General features: G+C 37.7%; 1 protein-coding gene and 1 pseudogene across 2 annotated transcripts in view; both read left to right on the top strand.

Annotated features, from left to right (window-relative positions):
* The window catches only part of EPM2A (EPM2A glucan phosphatase, laforin), a 197,330-nt gene that overhangs the window by 97,827 nt on the left and 80,846 nt on the right, over nt 1-18,657 (top strand). The gene's annotated exons all lie outside the window — the stretch shown is intronic.
* LOC118857187 lies at nt 8,026-8,549 on the top strand (annotated as a pseudogene).

The following is an 18,657-nucleotide window of genomic DNA, read 5'->3' on the forward strand; positions in this document are numbered from 1 at the left end:
TTATAATAGTTTTTCATGCCTCTTTTGTATGAGATAGTTTACTCCCATTCAATCTCTCCCCTCCTTTCAGTGCAGTTTTCTTTCTCGCCCCTTTATTTTGTTTTTTGGCGTATCATCCCATCAAAATTACCTTACATCTACACCCTCTGTCTACATATACTCCTTCTAATTGCTCTTATAGTAATAAAGTTGTTAAGAGTTACAAATATTATCTTTCCATCTAGAAATATAAACAGTTTAACCCTATTGAATTTCTTATGTTTCTCTTTCTTTTTTACTTTTATATGTTTCCTTTTAGTCTTGTATTTGGAGGTCCATTTTTTTTTATTCAGCTCTGTTCTTTTAATTGGAAATGCTTAAGTCTTCTATTTTGTTAAATATCCATTTTTTCCTCTGAAAGATTATATTCAATTTTGCTGGACAGGTGATTCATGCTTGTAATCGTAACTCTTTTATCTTCCAGTATCTCATATTCCAAGCCCTCCAGTTCTTTAATGTGCAAACTGCCAAATTCTGTGTAATTCTGACTGTAGCTCCACAATATTTGAATTGTTTCTTTTTGGCTGCTTGCAGTACTTTTTCCCTGATCTGGAATTTGGCTATGATGTTTCTGGGAGTTTTCATTTTGGGATGTCTTCGAGGCAGTGATTGGTGGATTCTTTCAATTTCTATTTTGTCCTCTGGTTCTAATATTTCAGGGCAGTTTTGTTTGATAATTTCTTGAAAGATGTTGTCCAGGCTTTTTTTTTTTTTAAATCATGGCTTTCAGGTAGTCCAATAATTCTTATATTATCTCTCCTGGATCTGTTTTCTGGGTCATTTGTTTTTCCATGAGAAATTTCATATTTTCTTCTTTTTTTAACTTTTTTTGATTTTGTTTTATTGTATCTTGATGTCTCATAGTCATTAGTTTCCATTTGTTCAATTATAATTTTTAAAGAATTATTTTCTTCAGTGAGCTTTTGTATTTCCTTTTCCATTTGACCAATTCTGCTTTCTATGGAGTTATTTTTCTCAGTAAAATTTTGTATCTTTTCCCATGCTATTGACTCTTTTTTCATGATTCTCTTGTATTACTCTGATTTCTTTTCCCAGGTTTTTCTTCTGCTTCTCTAATTTGCCAGGATCTTTTTGGGCATGAGACCAAATTACATTTTTCTTCAAGGCTTTACATATAGCCATTTTTACACTATTGTTCACTTCTAAGCTCCCTATCACTATAGTAACTTTTTATAGTCAACTCTTTTTTTGTTTTTTGCTCATTTTTTTCTTTTTTGTGACTTGGTGTTTTTATGTGAGAGTTGGACCCTGGTCCTGCACTGTCCCACGCTTTTTTTGTGCTGAGGCTCTGGATCTTACTACTGGCTTTCCCTGGGCTTTAGGGCTTAACTACTTGCTTTCTCTGGAGGTCCCTTCTGGCTTGTACTGGGGGCTGGGGCCTCCCTGTTGGCCTCCTGGTGTGGAGTTTAGCTGCTGGTCTATTTCAGGGATGGGACCTTGCTGCTGAATTGCTATGGTAACAGAGTCTTTCCGGTGGCTGCCCTGGAGGAGGATCTTGTATGCTGGTCTGCCTCAGTAGTGGGGCCCTGCTTCTGAGTTGCCATGGAAACAGGGTCTTTCTACTGATAGGCCCCAGGGGTGGGGTCTTGCTCTTGGCCAGCCCCCAGGGTGGGGCTTCATTACTGGTCAGCAATGGGGTCAAGGCCTTGTTGGTGGCTTGTGCTGGGGGTGGGGTCTCTGGAGTGGGACATTGCTGTGCTGCACAGACTGCTCACTTGCATAAGGGACTGCTGGCTTGCAGGAGGGTAGGGCTTTGCTGGTGCTTGTTATAGGCTTGGAGTCTTGTTGCAGGCCCTCTGCTGTGAGGCTGGCTGCTGCTGCTCTTCGACCACGCTTCCCTCCCACCCCAGTGAGACAGACCTTTCCTGCCAGGCTGGTAAGCTGCTTCCCTGCTCCTAGATCAATTCTGAGGCAGCTTTCTAGCTGTTTGGAGCGGAATTTGGGAGGGCTTCAGGGGATTCCTTCCTCATTCTGCCATCTCAGTACCAGAAGTCAGATGGCATTTTTAATAAAGATATTCTATGGGTGTTATTTTTTTTTGTGGAAACAATGCTACTTGTCATTTATTTGTTTATCTTAGAAGCAATGCATTTAAAATCCTCTGCAGCACACACACACAAAGATAAGCACCTGAACCTGATGAAGGTACTTTCTTAGTGTTTTTACCTAATGCTGAGGAATATACATCCTATTGCGAAAGAGGGGGTTATCTCAAATTATAAATTAAACAGACAGAAATCCTAGGATGTTGTGTGCCAGGAGACTATCAATGTTAAAACAAAGCCTTAACCACACTCAGCATTCTATGTCTATTTTTTTAATACAGAAACCATCATCACTTGTTGGAGTTTTTTAAGAGCCCAGGTTTCAGGACTTGCATTATAATTGTTAGTTGTACACCAGAAGCTTGTTAATCTGAAAATAGTTTGCATTTGACATTCACAATGGATATACTTGTAAACAGGTATTTAGTCCAATTCATACAGAGGTGGGCTTTGGGAGATTTATTCTTGTTTCCTCTCCTCTCTCCATTTATTTCTATAAAAGAAATAATTTTTCACCAGTAACTGAGCAATAAATAACAAGTACAGAAGATAGCGCCTCCATAAACAGGTGTTATAACTCAACTTTAAAGGATTCCCTTCCATTCCACTAGTTAAATAATGAACATCATGTAGAAATGCCTTCCATTGATTTCAGTGTATTAGATTTTCTTTTTATTTTTTGCTGATTTAATTGGCCTAGGGACCTCTCTGAGGAAATCCCTCTGCCAATGCAGATTTTCAGCTGTTTTGCGACTTTTACCATCTTAGAGAATTGCCTATGAACTGCCAAGAATGACTTGGCCAGGGTTTCACATTTTGGATGTGTCAAAAGGAAGACTTAAATCCAAGTCTTTCTGACTCAGACCCTGGCACCCTACCTGCTATACTATCCTGCCTCACCTTGGATTTGGATGGAGCTTCCCTGTTTGGGATTAGACAGGAGACAAATATGGGCATTTGCCAGTGTAAAATAAAGGAGTTCAGAGAATAGAGGTGTTTTTCATTAAAGTGAAATCCTTCACCAGTAGGTTTTTCTTTCTATATAGAGTGAGAGGGGAGAAAGTGCAGGCATAAACTGTAGTTGCCTTTTGGAGATTAGCTAAGAAAGGGGAGAGGAGATATAGGACAATAGCTGGGAGACATTTTAGGATCTTTTTAAGAACGGGAGAGATTTGAGTGTGTTTGTAGGCAGCAGGGAAGGAGCCAGTAGATAAGGAGAGAATGAAGATTAGAAAGAGTGAGAATGATGGTATGGGCAATCTGCTAGAGAAGATGGAGATAAGATGTTGTTTTGGGGATAATAATCATGATGACAAATATTAAAGTATTTTTAGCCATAAACTATCAACTGTAAGCTGTTGTTATTAATATAAAATGTATAGAATGGTAATAATAGTGAATTATAAATGATTCATCATGGAGAACGACATAGAAAAATCACATGTATCTGGATTGATGAGGATGGAGAGGCATTTGCAAAATGAAACCCTGGGATTTGTCCTCCATGTTCAATATCTCTAGCTGATAACCATGCTGATTCAATGGAGGGACTGGAGAGTTTACCTCCTGTGGACTATGATTCTCTTAGAAATAGAGGTATTAATTTTAACAATTCACTATGCAGTGAAAATGTGAGGAGTAGGCCCTTCAAAGAGAAATCACAGAAATGAGAGAGAGCATCACAAAAGAGGCAAGGAGAAGGAAGGTAAGAATTCACTTCATCACTGGGCCAACTTCTGCCTTGCTGCTTTAAGAAGGGCATTTGGAGCATACTGGCTTATAGTAGGCTGTAATAGAGGTAATATTGGGTACTGGTAATAGTGCTGAACTTAGAATCAGGAATCTGGATTTGAATCCTGACTCTGATATTAATTATGGGATCTTCAGCATTGATAACTTTTGAGAGCTATAGTTTCCTCATTTGGAAAATGGGGATTATATATTTATAACACCTCATAGAGTTGTTGTAAACATTAATTAACCTTAAAATATTATAGAAATATAGCACTCTTTGAGACTTTTCTTCCCATCTTGGTACTTACATTTTTATTGGTTAGGTCCTTGTGTAGGTGGCATATCTACTCCCAAGTTTCAAGGTACTTTGTGGACCTGCATTCCTAAAAGTAGAGCTCATGAGCCCCCTCTGGTATGCTTTCCTTTAGTAGTCAGCCAGAAGACACAATTAGCTCAAAGGAAAATCATTTACAAGGATCACATAGTAAAAACAGAAGCCACAAAATATTCCTCCCACAAATATGGAGTTTACTCTCCTACAAATATAGACAATAGCATTTATCAGAGTAAGCGTAAACTTAGAGTATAGTATACTTATAATGAGATATAAATATAGGGAACACCTCACCGAGGCAACTCACTCATTTGGAATTGCAGACCCCTGATGTCCTTTTCCTTCTCATGATGTACTCATGGTACCCCTGAATTTTCTTCCCTAGTCTTGATTTTAAGATGCCTAGCTCTCTTCTTTTTGCTTGGCTCTTTTCACTGCAGCCAGATTAAAACTCCTTAAAGTTGCTTTTGTTTATTCATTTTTTTGGCTGAATTATAATATCTTCCCCTGGGCCCGGAGCTCTGCTGAAAGGTACCATGGCCACTGAGGAAGGGGTAAAGGGGAAAGAATGATTAATTACCTCATTCCCCCTGCTCTCTGACCCAGGAGTCATATTCTACAAAGCTGTTTTCAGCTTCACTTGACTCTCAGAGCTGACAGGCTTGTTTTGTAAAAGCCACTAGGGGTTTGGCTAATCTTTGGTTGGACAATGGAAAACTACCCTTCTAGTTTCATGAAGAAAACTTCACACTTTATAAAGGGGGTAATGGGGCTTAACTCCTTGATTTTCATTTAGCATGTTAATACTTTCTTATCTCTCCCTTTTGTGGTTTCACTGACTTGACTGGGAAGAAATCCTTTAGAAATGTGAACTGTTACTATTCTACCATAAGACTTGCTACGTTAGAGACTGAAAGGTATACTATCATCCTGCAAACTAAACTGGGAATCCAGGATTCAGATAAATGCGGGTAAATCATATATTAGAGATCATAGAATTTTAGAGGTGGAAGGGACCTCAGAAATCAGCTCATTCAGTTTACTCAATTTTATAGATGAAAAAACTGAGTCTCAGAGAGAGGAAGTGATGTTTCCAACTATTTAGTAGTTTGGCCTTAATATAAAGTTTCAAACATCTCAATGTGGATAAAGGGAGGAAGTAGATTCAGTTCTTAAATTGTTGATCTTTCCATTTAGATGTAGTTCTGAGGAAGCAAAACCCCATCAACAGTTATTTTTAGAGAACTAGGTATAATCTCAGGAGATTGTAAATGATAATATCAGAACTCTAGTACAGGAAAGTATTCAATAGAATGGATGTTTGGCATTCAAAGGCATAGGAAACTAATTTAATGAGACATTTTGTGGTTAGGGACTCAAATTTCTCTGACTTGAAAGAGGCTCAATGCCAATTAAATAATCTCTCAGGAGATCCACTTTAGGTTTTATGAATGGTATACTTTAAATACTTTGAAAAATATTATATTCTGGAAAACATTTAAATTTATGTTTATGACTTAAAGAATTTTTGGCTCAGAAGAAAAGCCATATAGTTCCATTTTGTTCAATTGGAAAGTGATTAAAATCCCATAAAACTACTGATTTTGCAAAGCTTATGATATTATTGCATTTTCTACATCTTTTCAAAAGCAAATGCAAACTAATTAATTTGAAATGAAAAACAATCATATAAGCAACTTTGAAGAGAGGAACAACCGATTGTTTTCAGACTAAAATACAAACTTCAGCCTAGTATCTAAAGCATACGACAGTGTGGCTTCAACCTCTCTTTCCAGCCTTACTTTATTGCATTCTCCTTCACTCACTCTAAATTCTACCAAACTAGATAGATTTAGCTCATCTCTGAACCTGATTTGATTTCCCACACATTCCTGCATACAATAACTAGAATGAGGTATCTCCTTATCTGTTTCTGCCTATCCCTTCATCTCCGCTCCCTCCAGCATCCTTATTTTCCCTCAGAGCTCAGATTAGGGGTCTTATCCTCTATGAAGCCTTCCATGATTCTGCCAGGTAAGAATGCTCCCGCTGTCTCCCAAGAGCCCCTAGTCTGGACCTCTCAATTGCCCCCGCCAAATCCCAGGCCCTTAATTATGCTTATCTGCTTAGATATCCCCTACCTGTCTCTAGTAGAACATAAGCCATTTGAGGATGGAGACCTTATCATTTTTCATTTTCCTAGCACAATAACTTGCATATAGTAAATGTTCTTTGAGTTGAATTTGTTTGATTAAAATAACTAGTGAAAAGAAGATTCCAGTGAAGTTTGTTATCATGTTGGTTTGATAACTCTTTGCTATTTATTTCAAACAACCTCTCTCTAGGCCTGGGGACTAGGGTACTGAAGTATGAACATGTTGCTGCTAGAGAACAATATTACTTATTTGGGCTATCATGAAATCTATAGTCAAATCTATTCTGATGTTAGGTTTGAAAAATACTATTTTTGTAGCCCGTATGATTTTTTAAAAAGATGGTCTTTTCTCAAAATAATCTTATGCAAGGGGGGATTCTGGGAAGATGGCAGAGTAGGTCAGAAAATTCCAAACTCTCAAGATTTTCCCCCCCACAAAGGAGTTAAAATAGCACCTTAGGGTGAACAAAATGTGGGTGGACTCAAAGAAGAACAGAGGCACAACCAGGATCTTCCTGGGACAGTCTGAGAAGATTTGAAGAAAAATCCCTGGACCAGGTTTGATCCCTGCAAAGAGTAAACACCTTCAGGCTAGGTTCCCTTTTTTTTTTTAATATATGCAAAGTATTTAAAGCATCTCTTTTCTGGTGGTCAAGAACTGGAAACTCAAGAAGATGGCCATCCCTTGGGGAGCGGCTGAACACATGATGCCATTGGGTGGTATTTCACAGAATAACGAAAAGGATAATTTCAGAGAAACCTGGGAAGACTAGAACAGGTAAGGATCAAAATGGCATCAGAAGAACAATTCTACGCAGTGAGTACAACAATGAAAATGCAAAGGAGGCAGCCGACCTCAGGTTTAACGCTGTGCCAAGTACACCCCTCTCAGGACAGAGGAGGACAAAGCCTTCCCTGGCTCAGCAGAGAGAGAGGTGGGGGCTCACAGCTATGAGATGCCAGGTACCTGAGAGGGCACAGTCATGAGGTTGTTTGTACTTAACTGCTTTTGTCTCTCACAGAGGAAGATCAGTGGAGTAGACGAAGGCCGGAGAAGAGGGTGGCCTATATAATGTTCTATAATGATACAATTATTCACATAGAAAACAAGTGGCATCACACTTAAAACTTAAAAACAAAACCACTCCCTTGACTTTGCGTTGTTGAGTTACTGGGCCTGGGTAGGTTCCCTTTTAACAACAAGCGGGCAAGCTGCTTAAACAACTAAAGGCAAGCCCTGGGGTTAGTTGGTTTGAAAGGCTGCCTCCGCCCAGCCACTGGATAGTGAGGGGGGTTTGAGCCCAGGAAGATTGAGGGAACCTCTGCTGATGAAGAATGCCACACCTAGCTGTGCTTCGAAGAGCAATGGGGGTGAGAAGGAACCAGCACACACCCAATGAGTGCAGAAGCAGGGGAGCAGAAAGCCCCTTGCTGTGGGCACTTACAGGAGGTTGGAGGTTTGGCTTTGGTTCCAGGTTAGAGGGGAGAACTGAAGATCTGGGCACCATTTCCCATACCCCAGGGCTAGAGGTGACTGCAAAAATCAAGTTATTACCACAAAAAATGCACAAGCAAAGGAGAAAGAATCCAACCATAGAAACCTATTACGGGAATAGAGATGACCAGGGTTAGGAGGATATTGAAATAAAGAGGCAGTTGCCCCCTGGGATTTTCTCTTCTTTTATCTGCCGGCCCCCATGGCCTCGCAGAATCACAACCCGGCCGCCTCCGTAAAGGATCTGAGCCTGGGGCGGCGCGGCCCGCGGGTCCGTGGCCAAGAAGTTACAGCAGGAATTGATGACCCTAATGCTGTCTGGAGACAAAGGAATTTCTGCCTTCCCAGAGTCAGACAATCTCTTCAAGTGGGTTGGGACCATCCATGGGGCAGCTGGGACAGTATATGAAGACTTGAGGTACAAGCTCTCCCTGGAGTTCCCCAGCAGCTACCTGTAATAATGCTCCCACTGTGAAATTTGTCACACCTTGTTACCATCCCAACGTGGACACCCAAGGCAATATCTGTCTGGACATCCTCAAGGACAAGTGGTCAGCTCTGTAGGATGTCAGGACCATCCTGCTGTCTATCCAGAGCCTCCTGGGAGAACCCAACATGGACAGCCCATTGAACACACATGCTGCTGAACTTTGGACAAACCCTACAGCCTTTAAAAAGTACCTGCTGGAAACCTACATGAAGCAGGTGACTAGCCAAGAGCCCTGATGCTGGCTGCCCAACCTACCTTCCCTCGTCTTGTGTCTATGTATATGTGTGTGTGTGTGTGTGTGTGTGTGTGTGTGTGTGTGTGTGTGTCTTTTTACCTTCTTCATAACCTGTCTTCTTCCTCTTCTCCCTTCTGTATAGGACTCTGTATCATAGACTGTTTTCCTTTTCTTTTTTTTTCTTAAGCTCCGGTCTAGCCCTCAACATTAATGTATAAATAAATAAAGTTTTGTTGTTGTTTTTTTTAAAAAGAAATAAACCCCCAAAGAGCAATGTCAAATGGTCATTTGCCCAAAAAGAATTTATAGAAGATCTTAAAAAAGACTTTAAAAATCCAATGGCAGAGATGGAGGAAAAAAAATCCAAGAAAAACAAGAAGGTTATGAGAGGAAATTCAACCAATTAGGAAAGAAAATCCAGAATCTCAAGGAGGAAAATGACACCTTGAAAATTAGAATTGCGCAAAGTGAAGCCAGTGAAATTATATGAGATCAAGAAATAATTAAACAAAACATGAATAATGAAAAAATAGAAGAGAAAGTGAAACATCTGATAAGAAAACAACAGATTTGGAGAATAGATCAGGAAGAGAAAATATAAAAATAATCAGAGTAACTGAAAGTTATGATCAATAAAAAAATCTTGATACAATAATACAAGAAATAATTAAAGAAAATTGTCCTGAAGCATTAGAACAAGACAGGGAAGTAGAAAGAGAAAAAAAATCCATTGAACAACACTTAAAAGAGATCCTATGAGCAAAACTCATAGGAATATTATAGTCAAATTCCAACCCACCCCCACCCCCAGCTCAAGGATAAACTATTAAAAGCATCAAGATTAAAATAATTTAAATATGATGGTGCCACAATTAGAATTATACAAGACCTAGCAGCAGAGACATTGAAGGATGGCAAGTCTTGGAACACAGTATATTGAAGAGCAAAAGACCTGGGGCTTTATATATACCCTTCAAATTTAAGTATTACCTTGAATGAAAAAAAATGGACATTTGACAAACCCTCAGACTTGCAAGACTTTGTTAAAAATATCCTCAACTTAATAGAAGATTCGACATACAAGAACCAAGAGAAACATAAGGTACATATCAAAGACTGACTACAAGGGATTCATAAGGACAGACTATTGACCTTTTATATGACATAAAATGTAAAATGTATGTCTAACATTCTTATTAATAATTGTCAAGCTCATAAGAAAGAGGTGGATAAATCTATGATATGAATGTAAAAAGTAAAACCATTTAGAAACAGCTAAAAACAGTAACTATTTTATACAAAAGAGGTGCAAGAGGAAGAAAGGATACAGAGGATTTAGATGGGGGAGGAGAGCTGGTAATTCTGGTAACCTACTTTCATTGGGAATGGGTTTAAGAGGGAACAGTACATATGTATTTAGAAGAGTATAAAAGTCTTCTAAATTTAGAAGAAATAAAATGGTAGGGGCATAGTGAGGTGGGAGAGGACAAGGGAGGGAATTTTAGGGGGGAGAATGAAAGAATAAGGTAAAAAGGGGTTATAGAAAGGTGTTTAGATTTATGGGAATGGGAGGATAGGGGAGGGATCCTTGGAGGGGGTTGGGCAAGTAATAGGAGGGCAAGGTAGTAAGTCAAGTAAAGTAGAGGAATCAGGAGGGATAGGAAATAAGAGATATGCACAAATATAAAACAAAAAGGTCAGTTACTCTTCATTGAGTACAAAATATAAATTTTATCAAGAGAAAGGCTCTTGAATAAATTTGTGAATGTTTATAATTTTATGTGAAGAAATATGGCCAAGCACATTTACGTACTACTCAGGCTGAATTGCATTGGCTGGTGAGAAAGGGAGAGACTTGAAAAGATTATTCGAGTTGTGCCAGGAAGCTGAAATGTTTTTAAATCCAAAGAATTTAGGTTGAGCTAAAGATTTTCCTGACAAAGGATGGATGGCAAAGCTTGTTTATTTATGAATGTATTTTTCTTTTCATATGAATTAAATATGACTGTCCAAGGTGCTGCTACCCTTAATCTCTATTCAATTCTGTGAACAGTTATTGACATTCAAGACTGTGCTAGACACTGAGAATATGAAAGTGGAAAATTACTCTTCCCAAGGTACTTTCGGAACAATAAGGGGATAAGACCGATATAAAATAACTATGACACAAGTTAGACAATTATTAAGTGTATAGGAGAGACTAAATAGTGGCATTAGGAGGGAAGATCCTTTATGGGGAGGTAGGCAGGGATCAGGGAAAACTTCATGCAAGTGGTGACAGATCGTATTTAGACCAACTCCTTCTTGTTTTTTACATGAGGAACCTGAAGACCAAAGAGATGAAGAAACTTACCAAAGGGTATATAGGTATTAAGTAACAGAGCCAGGGCTTCAAATCCAGGCAGGTCATGTGACTCCAAATCTAGTTTTTTTTCTTCTGTACCACACATCAGGATAGAGGTGAGCAAGAAAGGTATGAGAAAACAGGGTTAGATTGGGAAACAGTGAATGATGTAGTTTGGCTGAGTGTAGACTACACAAAGGAGAGCATCAGGAAATCAGGCTGGAAAGGTAGAGTATAGTGAAGGGTTTTTTTTTTGTAATAAAAATGACCTATGGCAAACAAAATCTTAGCAAAGTTAGATTTGATAAATCTCTGGAGAAAACTGTATGGGAATAGAAAGGAGTGTACCTTTTTCTCAGCTGTACATGGCACCTTCATAAAAATTAACCATGTATTAGGGCATAAAAACCTTACAACCAAATGCAGAAATATTAAATGCACCGTTTTCAGACCTTAATGCAATAAAATTACTTTCAATAAAAGGCATTGGAAGCATAGATTTAAAATTAATTGAAATTAAATAATCCAGTCCTAAAGAATGATTGGGTCAAAGAACAAATCAGAAATAATCAATAATTTCATTAAAGAGAATGACAAAAATGAGACATTTTGAAATTTGTGGGATGCAGCCAAAGCAGTACTTAGGGGGAAATTGATATCTCTTAATCAGTACATCGATAAAAGAGAGAAAGAACATATTAATGAATTGGGCATGTAGCTAAAAAAAAACCTAGAACAAATTAAAAAGAAAAAGAACAAATTAAAAATTATCAGTTAAAAACCAAAATGGAAATCCTGAAAATCAAAGGAGATATTAATAAAATCAAAAGTAAAAAAAACTGAACTAACAAATAAAACTAGGAGCTGGTTTTATTAAAAAAAACCATGAGAACATAAATTATTGTTTAACTTGATTAAAAAAAGAAAACCATTTTACCAGTATCAAAAATGAAAAGGGTGAATATACCATAAATGAAGATGAAATTATAAAGCTGTTATTAGGAGTTATTTTGCCCAATTGTATGCTAGTAAAACTGACAGTCTAAGTGTAATGGAAGAATATTTGCAAAAATATAAACTGCCCAGAAGAGGGCAGAAGAAGAAATAGAATGCAGAAGAGTAAATAGGATACTTAAATAACCGTATCTGAGAAAAAGAAATTGAACAAAACATAAATCAGCTCCCTAAGAAAAAATCCTCAGGACCAGATGGATTTACAAGTGAATTCTACCAAACATTTAAGGAACAATTAATCCTAATACTATATAAACTATTTGAAAAAATGGGTAAAGGAGTCCTACCAAATTGCTTTTATGACACAAATGTAGTCTTGATACCTAACCAAGGGAGAGCAAAAACAGAGAAAGAAAACTATAGACCAGTTTCCATAATGAATATTGATACAAAAATTTTAAGTTAAATTCTATCAAGGAGAGTACAGCAATTTATCAGAAAGATTATACACTATGACTAGGTGGTATTTATACCAGTAATGTAGGGCTGGTTCAGTATTACGAAAACTGTCAGTATAATTGACCATGTCAGTAACAAGAACAACAGAAATCATATGATTATCTCAATAGATGCAGAAAAAGCCTTTGACAAAATACAATACCCATTCCTTTTAAAACACTAGAAAGTGTAGGAATCAATGGAACCTTTCTTAAAATAATGTTATCTATTTAAAACCAAGAGCAATGTCTGTAATGGGGATAAACTTGAAGACTTGCTAATAAGATCAACAGTGCAGTAAGGATGTCCATTATCACCACTATTATTCACTATTATATTAGAAATGCTGGCTATACCAAGAAAACAAGAAAAAGAAATTGAAGGAATAAAATGGACAGTGAGGAAATAAAATTTACCACTCTGTAGATGACATGATCGTATAGTTAGGTCCCTAGAGATCCCTAGAGAATTCACTAAAAAACTAGTTGAAACAATTAACAACTTTAGTAAAGTTGTAGGATATAAAATAAACCCACACAAATCACTAGCATTTCTATATACTACCAATAGAACCCAGCATGAAGAGATAGAAAGAGAAATTCCATTTAAAATAACTGCAGATGTGTAAAATAATTGAGTCTGCCTGCCAAGACAAACCCATGGACTATGTGAACACAATTACAAACCACATTTCACTCAAACAAATAGAGATCTAAACAATTTGTGAAATATTAATTGCTCATGGTTAAGTTGGGCCAATATAATAAAGACCTAATTAATTTACTTATTCAGTGCCATAGTGATCAAACTACCAAAGAACTATTTTATAGAGCTATAAACAATAATAACAGAATTCATCTGGAAGAACAAAAGGTCAAGAATATCAAGGGAATTGGTAAAAAAACACGTGACGGAAGGTGGTTTAGCAATACTGGGTTTCAAACTATATTGCAAAGTGGTAATCATCAAAGCAAACTGATAATGGCTTAGAGGGCAGAGACCTTTCTTGCTCACTTCTGTATCCGTAGGACTGAGTACAGGGATGGGGAACCTGTGGCCTTGAGGCCACATGTGGCCCTCTAGATCCTTAAGTGTGGCCCTTTGACTGAATCCAAATTTCACAGAACAACAAACAAATCCCTGATTTGACTATAGGACTTGGCACATAGTAAGCACTTAATAAATGCTTTTTCATTCATTCATTCATTATTATTTTTTAACTTCTCAGATTCATCAGACTTGAATATGAAAAACATCATAAAAGTTATTTGTAAACATTTGGAATCATTTTCTATATCCTTTCACAACTACTGTTCATCAGAAAAAAGACCTGGATTCAGGGAATTTGTGTATTACTAACGCATTTGTGGCTCACCAAAAAAAATAAAATCACAGACATTAAAGAATGAAAACTTGTGAAATTACCTGCAATTTAGTGATTATAATCACCATTGAATTGGATTGGGATTCTTAACCTAGAGTCTATGAACTTTAAAAAAATTGGTAACTGTTTAAATATAATTGATTTCCTCTGTAATCCTATGCATTTTTTAATGCATTTAAAAACATTATTCTGAGAAGGGGGTCATAGACTTCATCTGACTGCAAAAGGAGGCCATGGCATACACAAAAGAGTTAGGAACCTCAAATTAGATGAATATAACCTAGTTGAATAAAAAATGAGTCAGATTTCCAGGAAAATGAAATGAAAATATACTTACCTTTCTCACATATATACTTATAAATGAAAGAGGACTTTTGCTTTGATGTTTGATTGTGGCCTGGAGGTGAACCTGGGTACTTGAAAACTGGGCCAACATAAGGTAAGCTGTGGAAAGTCCTCTCAAACTGGAAAAGACTTCAAGAATGAGATTGGTGTTGGATTATGTGTCTGTGACACAAGTACCATTTTAAATTCAGAGAAGCTTATCACCTAGAGGTTGAGTAGGAAGTAATTATTATTCTTTTTCCTATGGCAATTAATAAAGACCTGCTACTAGTAATGTTCTTAAGATTGGCATCCACAAATTTTTATTTTTTAATATTTTAGGAACCATTTTAATACAATTGGCCTCCTTTATTATCCCATGTGTTTTATGCATTTGAAAACATTATTGTGAGGAGAGGCCTATAGGCTTCACCAGTCTGCCAAAGGAGCTCATGACTTTAAAAAAAAAAAGAAAGAAAGAAATAAGATTAAGAACCTTTGTTTAACGAATGAAGGGACTGAAATTTGCTTGGGCGGTAGGAGTGATTCCCACATGTGTAATCATAGGCCCTCTGAAGTAGCTTTATTAAAATACTTGATTCCTGTCTTCTTCTCTCATCTTCCTTTCTGGACAGGACTGAAATCTATTTAATAGTACAATTTGGTTAGTTTTTCAATGGGCTGTTCTCCCTCCTTCTCACTTGCTTCTCATGACCAAATTAGATATAAAAACAGAACTATGTTGTGAGTAGGTAATTAGTATGGTTTTATAGGAAGTAGTATCTTTAAAATTGTAGGGAGAAAAGTACAGACTTAAATAAAAATGCATAAAATGGTACCAGCCAAGTCCTTGTTCCTTGGGATCATTTTTTACTCGATGGAGAAACTTTTTTGTGGTAGTTGTTGTTGCTGATTTTGCTGTTGTAGAACCAATGCAGCAAGATAGGACAGGAAGCAGCTGGGGTCTTTTCTGCCTCCCAAATTGTCTACAGCATTGTCATTTCCATTCTGATTGAAGCCTCTTGATTATTGGTGAATGGAAGGGAGATTGAAAACAGCAGGGCCTGATATTCATATCTCAGGTTGAGCCTGCAGAACTGGCAGCAAGAATTTAAAAAAAAAAGGAAGGAGGAGGTTTTGACATGTAAATGAAAGAGACTGGATCCATAAGCCTTAGTGAAGGGAAAAATATGGAAACTCATAGTACCCTTTTTTTTTTAACACAGGCAGTTTTGATCATATCTGCACTTGAAATAACATTGAATTTTTTTTCCTTTGGAGTGAAGGCTCAAGGAATGAAATGTGGGCCAAGAGACTAATGGAATGTGAAAGTACTGACTTATGAATTTTAAATCTGACAAGACTGTCACAATTTTAATAGCATAGTGTCCATGATCCAAAGCCAAGTCACAGGTAAGGACAGAATGGACTCTGGGTTTTTGACAAGTCTGTTTCTGGAATTTTTTTGTGTGTAATCTTTACCAGATCATTTTTTGTAGAATACATACCTTTGATGCCCTAACATGGAGTTTGGATAGAAGTCAGAGGCTTTGGTAGAAGCCAGGATATTCAGAGCTTAAAAGAGCAGGGGAGCCTAAGTAAGTTAGGAGAGCAGTCATGGGACACCAGGAGAGGCCTAAGAAGCCATACATTTTGGGGATTAGCTCTGTCATGTTTTCAGTGTCCAGTGTCAGGAAGTGGACCTGTTGAAATCAGGGAAAGACAGATAGAGAGCTGGCTCCTGAACTAGGGGGACCTGGATTAAGTCCCACCTTTGACACATACTAGTTGTGTGTCCCTGGTAAGTCTCGTAGCCTCTCAGTGTTTCTAGATAGCTCCAAGACTTAAAGATGCTGAGAAGGTGCTGATCTGCTTTGGTAGATTTCCATATCCAAGAGTCCCCAATGCTACTGAAATCCTAGGTCCCCTTATTTCTACTGTATGTGGTCTTGAGGTGTTGACTATATTAATGGATCCCCAACATAAGAACGACTCACATTTATATAGTATTTTAATGTTTGCCAAAAAAATGGTTTCTCTATAACAAACCTATGAAATAAGTAGCACAAATATTGTCCCCATTGTATACATGGCCATGTGAAAGGTTGAATAACTTGTTCCAGATGCTACACTTAGTAAATGTCAGAGGTAGATAGGGTTTGAGCCTGGGTCTCCTGACTCCCAAGTCCAGAGCTCTATTTACTATACCATACAGCTAGGTGGTTCAGTGGATAGAGCGCCAGGATTGGAATCAGAAAGACTCATTTTCATGAGTTCAAATCTGGCCTCAGACACTTACTAGCTGTGCGATCCTGGGCAAGTCTTTTAACCCTGTTTGCATCAGTTTCTTTTTATTTATTTATTTAACATATTTAGTTTTCAGCATTGATTTTCACAAGAGTTTGAATTACAAATTTTCTCCCCATTTCTACCCTCCCCCCCACTCCAAGATGACGTATATTCTGGTTGCCCTGTCCCCCATTCAGCCCTCCCTTCTATCACCCCACTCCCCTCCCATCCCCTTTTCCCTTCCTTTCTTGTAGGGCAAGATAAATTTCTACACCCCTTTGCCTGTGTATCTTATTTTCTAGTTGCATGCAAAACCTTTTTTTTTTTGTTTTTGAACATCTGTTTTTAAAACTTTGAATTCCAAATTCTCTCCCCTCTTCCCTTCCCACCTGCCCTCCCTAAGAAGTCAACCAATTCAACATAGGCCATATGCATATCATTATGTATAACCCTTACACAATACTCATGTTGTGAAAGACTAACTATATTTTGCTCCTTCCTAACCTATTCCCCTTTATTGAATTTTCTCCCTTGACCCTGTCCCCTTTGTTTTTGATTACCTCCACCCCCATCTGCCCTCCCCTCCATCATCCCCCCCTTTTTTATCTTCTTCCCTCTTCTTTCCTGTGGGGTAAGATACCCAATTGAGTACGTATGGTATTCCCTCCTCAGGCCAAATTTGATGAGAGCAAGATTCACTCATTCCTCCATCACCTGCCCTCTCCCCTCCTCCCACAGAACTGCTTCCTCTTGCCACCTTTATGCGAGATAATCCACCCCATTCTATCTCTCCCTATCTCCCTCTCTCAATATATTCCTCTCTCATCCCTTAATTTGATTTTATTTCTTTTAGATATCTTCCCTTCATCTTCAACTTACCCTGTGTCCTCTCTCTCTCTCTCTCTCTCTCTCTATATATATATATATATATATATACACACATACATATATACATACATGCACATTAACTTATATATATATAAACATATATATACATATATATATATATATATGTGCATATTCCTTTCAGCTACTATGATATTGAGGTCTCATGAATCATATACATCATCTTTCTTTGTAGGAATGTAAACGAAACAGTTCAACTTTAGTAAGTCTCTTATGATTTCTCTTTCTTGTTTACCTTTTCATGCTTCTCTTGATTCTTGTGTTTGAAAGTCAAATTTTCTATTCAGCTCTGGTGTTTTCACTGAGAAAGCTTGAAAGTCCTTTATTTTATTGAAAATCCATATTTTGCCTTGGAGTATGATACTCAGTTTTGCTGGGTAGGTGATTCTAGGTTTTAATCCTAGCTCCATTGACCTCTGGAATATCGTATTCCCAGCCCTTCGATCTCTTAATGTAGAAGCTGCCAGATCTTGGGTTATTCTGATTGTGTTTCCACAGTACTCAAATTGTTTCTTTCTGGCTGCTTGCAGTATTTTCTCCTTGATCTGGGAGCTCTGGAATTTGGTGACAATATTCCTAATTTCTTTTTGGGATCTATCTGAGGAGGCGATGGTGGATTCTTTCAATTTCTATTTTGCCCTGTGGCTCTAGAATATCAGGGCAGTTCTCCTTGACAATTTCTTGAAAGATGATATCTAGGGTCTTTTTTTGATCATGGCTTTCAGGTAGTCCAATAATTTTTAAATTATCTCTCCTGGATCTATTTTCCAGGTCAGTGGTTTTTCCAGTGAGATATTTCACATTGTCTTCCATTTTTTCATTCCTTTGGTTCTGTTTTAGAATATCTTGTTTCTCATCAAGTGACTAGCTTCCACTTGCTCCAATCTCATTTTTAAGGTAGTATTTTCTTCAGTGGTCCGTTGGACCTCCTTTTCCATGTGGCTAATTCTGCCTTTCAAGGCATTCTTCTCCTCATTGGCTTTTTGGAGCTCTTTTGCCATTTGAGTTAGTCTATTTTTTAAGGTGTTGTTTTCTTCAGTGTATTTTTCAGTATTTTTCTGGGTCTCCTTTAGCAAGTCATTGACTTGTTTTTCGTGGTTTTCTCCCATCCTTCTCATTTCTCTTCCCAATTTTTCCTCTACTTCTCTAACTTGCTCTTCCAAATCTTTTTTGAGCTCTTCCATGGCCTGGGACCAGTTCATGTTTTTCTTGGAGGCTTTTGGTGTAGGTTCTTGCACTTTGTTGACTTCTTCTGGCTATATGTTTTGGTCTTCTTTGTTGCCAAAGAAAGAATCCAAAGTCTGAGAGTGAATCTGGGTGTGTTTTCGCTGCCTGGCCATATTCCCAACCAACTAACTTAACCCTTGAGTTTTTCAGCAGGGTATGACTGCTTGTAGACTAAAGAGTTCT

The sequence above is a fragment of the Trichosurus vulpecula genome, chromosome 7 (genome assembly GCF_011100635.1).
Source record: "Trichosurus vulpecula isolate mTriVul1 chromosome 7, mTriVul1.pri, whole genome shotgun sequence".
In the NCBI taxonomy this organism is placed as follows: Eukaryota; Metazoa; Chordata; class Mammalia; order Diprotodontia; family Phalangeridae; genus Trichosurus; species Trichosurus vulpecula.